At 45.3% G+C, this 4,481-nt stretch overlaps 1 pseudogene; it reads left to right on the forward strand.

Annotated features, from left to right (window-relative positions):
• LOC103922190 overlaps positions 1 to 4,481 on the forward strand; it is a 28,889-nt pseudogene that overhangs the window by 5,609 nt on the left and 18,799 nt on the right.

A 4,481-nucleotide genomic window follows, 5' to 3' on the forward strand; every position in this document is an offset into this window, starting at 1 on the left:
GCCCAGCCAGTCCCCGAGCAGCAGCCCCCCGGCCAGCTTTCCCCCAGTTTATACACTGTGCATGACGTTACATGGTATGGAATATCCCTTTGGCCAGTTTGGGTCAGCTGTCCTGGCTGTGCCCCCTCCCAGCTTCTTGTGCATCTCCAGCCTTTTCAGTCAGTAGAGCATGAGAAGCTGAAAAGTTCTTGACTAGTGTAAGCACTGCTCAGCAACAACTAAAACATTGGTGTGTTATCAACTTTATTCTCATACTAAATCCAAAACACAGCACTGTACCAGCTACTAGGAAGAAAATTAACTCTATCCCTGCTGAAACCAGGACGGTAATGATGCCTGGGGCCTTTCCCAAGGGCTCTGTATCCTCTGTAACCTATGCTGTTTCCAGCACTGGTCTATTCAGCCCTGTGACTGCTCCCACCAATAAACAGGCTATCAGAGCATCAGATGGTCTGTGGCTTAATACCCTGTTTCTTGCTGTTTCCATGCAGTTAATGGATCATCTTAAGCTTGCTAGTGTCCTGTCTGAGATTATGTCCAGTGCTGGTTACACTTTCTGCACATTTGTGTTCATTATACATTTGTGGTTAAACTCCACACTTGGTTTTTCCCATGGCTTTGAGATGTAGCTCTTTCAGCCTGAAAGTCACAAGAAAATATTTCTAAATGTCAGACCAGCCAGCAACAAGTCAGAATATAAAAATCCAACTGGATCTCTGCATCTTTTAAAATACACCCAGTAGCAAAATATCTCCAGCTGGGATGCTGTACAGTCTTAGCTGTGCAAGATACCAACTGAATGCCAGCTCCCTCTCATGTAGCACGTAAGAGGCTCTGCAAGGTTCTCCAGAAAACTTAACAGGCACGACTAGAAAGACTTTGTCCACGTCCCCTCTCTGGCAGACTCTGCCTTAATGCTTGGCAAAGCTCTTGCAATCTGTAACTGGCTGGATGCCCTTGTTTAACATGGCCACGTCACAGAGATGGTCATGACTGGAAAGCCACAGTGTCAGGCTTTATTCTTCAGGGCCATATAGTTTCAGGGAGGAGGTTATCTTTAGCTCAGGTAAAGACACCCATGCTCTTTCAGCTGCAGGATCTGGTCTTAACCCAGTCTCCTGAGTTTGTCTGTGACATAATTAACCCTTACGTGATTTTCCTGAAGCACTTTTTTCTGCCACTTTTTTAGTGACTCTTTAATCCAAGCATGTTGATTTTCTTCTCTGGCTAAGGTATCCATGACAGGTTTCTGCAGTTATAGGTTTTTGAGCTTCCATCTGTTCCACAAGTATTTGGAAATACTTTAGGATTGCCCAGCAATTGAAACAGCTCCTCTTCCTCCACACCATGCTCTTTCTCTCTGTTCATATCTCTCTTTCTCCAGACAAACAAGAACGGCTGCACTACTTTTACAGTGAAGACAGAGACTCTGGAATTAAATGAAACTGACAGCTACATAAGTGTGATTCATAGGAGAAATGGTGGAAGATGGAACAGGTACTGGAGGATATGTGAAATATTTCCTTCCTTGCAGCCAAGTTCTGATCCTTTCTTTCTTTGAAATTTTTGGTTTTGGTCTTTCTGTGGCTGTTGAATTGCTTTTGAAAAAGTAGCTTGAGGGTTCCCAAGTTTTCTGGCATGATGATGGTCTCTACTGTAGTACCTCTTCCACTTATTATTACCAGATTTCCTAATCCTCTCCACCCTTCATCTCCGCTAGCACACAGATAACTTTGTAGTGATTGCCTGGACACCGAGGTGTTCCTCAGCCAGTTGCAAAGCCCTGGCTAGCCATGAAAAAGTCTGCAACAATCCCTCGCAGTCCTTGCTAATTGTAGTGCACCATCCTGACAGGTAGTACCTACCCACAGTCTTTTGTCCTTTCTTTTCCTAAGCCTCAAGCAGGGCTGCTTATGCACACTCCTGCTCTTAGGAATCCCATTCTACTCCCTTTTAACCTGACACAATATTGATTATAAGGAGGTAGGTTTCCAGTGTCAGTGTTAAAATGCACCTAGCTCTGGCAACTGGAGGTGTCCATTGTTCGAACTGTCACATTGTGGGTGGGGTCCTTCAGGCCACTTTTGGGCATCTATAGTGTAGTTGTCTATAACTGAACAGTCATCTAGTTTCTCTTAATCTTCAATAAAGAGAAATAAGTACTTATAGGGTAAGATGCATCATGTCATGAAGCAGAGGGCCCAGAAAGATTGAGGGAATCATACCCTAGAAGAATGTATTTTCTCTCCTAAATTTAGAGGTTGTATATGTTGTAGATAGTGTTGAAGCATCTTCTTGTCTTCTGCTTCCCTAAGAGCACTGCTAGGGTTTAACAGATTTTTCATCTCTCCACCCAGGAGCAGAGACTATGGAAATGGCTGGAATTCCTACTGCAACGAGAATGAAGTCTATAGAGTTTATCAACCTCCATTCATTCTACAAACGTGGACTACCATACACGAGGAAGGTAACACCCATGAGTCCCTTCCCTGCTGAGAACACATCATAAGTCTAATGATGCTTCTGTAGGCAGAAGGTAACAATCTCCAGGAAAGTAAGTGCTGCTCTGCTGGTACCCAGCAACTATGAGTGAAACCTCCTATAGCAGCAATTTCTTCTCCCCATCCTAACCTAGTGTATTCCCTGGACAGGAATTTTGGAGCCAGCTGCAGTCTCTGGAGGCTTGCCCAGGAGTAGCTCCTGAAATTAGTCTGTGTGATAAAAGGCATATGGGATGGGGGTGGTGTCAGCAGGGAAATAACATTCCCTTTGGACAGCTGTCCAAATGCTCATGTCAACTTGGGACAAATCACTAAAGCCTTGTATATCAATTCACTGGCAGTCATTTCTGACTCAAGTCCCCTGGGTGCTGCTAGGACTGCTGTCCCATTGGGGCTAGAAATACTTTCACCTGGCCAGTACTAACCCCAGCATGAAGGAGGACAAGGAACAGCAAGAGTTAAGTTGCTGGAGACAAGACTGTTTCTGATCATCAAGGATCCTGCAGCATTGTCCAAGAAAAAGTTCAGGATCAGAGGAAATCACCTTTTCCCCCCTAATATAGGTGTCTCATTTGGCTGCACTACTGTTTATTTCTAGTCCTGAACAGCTGCACATTGTTGGTTTTGTGTATTTATCGCTCTTTATTTGGAACCTTCCAACCTGTCTGAAAGCTAGAAGGGCTGCAGAAGCCCAATGATAGAAACAATTAGTATTAAGCACTGGCAGTGCCTCGGAGTGTGGCACAACTGGGTATTAACTTCTTCTCCTTCTCTGCAGATGTTCTGCCACAGTGACAAGTCTCCCTTCAGAAATGAAATGGTCTACCCAACAGTTGACATCAATGATGAGGAGACACACCTGTCATTCCTCACAGGTGAGAATGGGGAAGTCCACTTCTCACTGGATACCACCAGCTGGAACAACATGCTGTTGATGAAGGTGAACATCACCTGCAGAAAAAGGAGGATAAAGTGAAGGTAGACTGAGGACAGAGATAGAAAGTGGAAGAAATCTGAGGTTTTGGAGCACAGTCCTCTGGCTCCTGATCTCATTTGACTATATTAGTAGAAGCATCTTTAATTACTCTCCAGTGCCATCTCCTCAGGGAAACTGGAGGCTATGCTGTGACATTTCAGCCAAATGGTCACCAAAGGTGCTCTGCTGTCCTGAGCTGGAGCATGATCCTAATCTTTTGTATCCCCCCTCACCTTCCTTTGACTCTACTAAAAACATCTGTTAATCTGAATACTTCCTCAGAGGAAATCTCCTCTTTCTCTACTCTGGGACATGTTGGAGGCAGCTCAGCAGAACTGGCAGTTGACACCTGTCTCTGTTGAACTCCACTTTTAGTGGCTGCCCTTGCCCTGCTGCAGCACATGGCTTGTCCAGGCTCAGCTTGGCAGGTAGCTGCTCTTGACCTCCCTTTCAATACCAGACCTTGAAGCACTTGGCTTCTTCTCCTCACAACTTTTGATCCTATACCTGGAGCTCGTTGTTACCAGCCTGGCAGTACACCCATCTTCCCACTACCCGCATTCCTGTAGCTGATGTGGGATTCATGCCCAAGCAGTACGATCTCCTATTGCCATCCATTTCTCAGAGACTGGAACTACTGTTTCAGAGGTTTTTCCCCAAGACCCCAGTCTATCCAGGGTGAGATTCCCTAATTTTGGTTGGGCAGGATTTGGTGATCAGAGGTCCTGTAATCTAGGAGGTAGATTTCTGTCCTCAGGGAGCCTGGGGACAGGCTCTAGTTCTTGTTCCTAGGCCCACAGCTATTGTCCACAGAGCCCTAAATTATCTGCAAAGAAGTAGAGCTTCATGATATAAAAGCTGTTTTGGTGCCTGTTGTGCTTCAGAGCATCTGACCAGAAACACAAACCGAAAATAGGGGTGCTCTGTTGGGGTTAAAGTTTGGTGTGGGGTGTGTCTCCATGGAAAGTATCATGGTTTAACCCCAGCCAGCAACTAAGCACCAC

This window comes from Pygoscelis adeliae, unplaced genomic scaffold, assembly GCF_000699105.1.
Source record: "Pygoscelis adeliae isolate BGI_AS28 unplaced genomic scaffold, ASM69910v1 Scaffold538, whole genome shotgun sequence".
NCBI lineage: Eukaryota > Metazoa > Chordata > Aves > Sphenisciformes > Spheniscidae > Pygoscelis > Pygoscelis adeliae.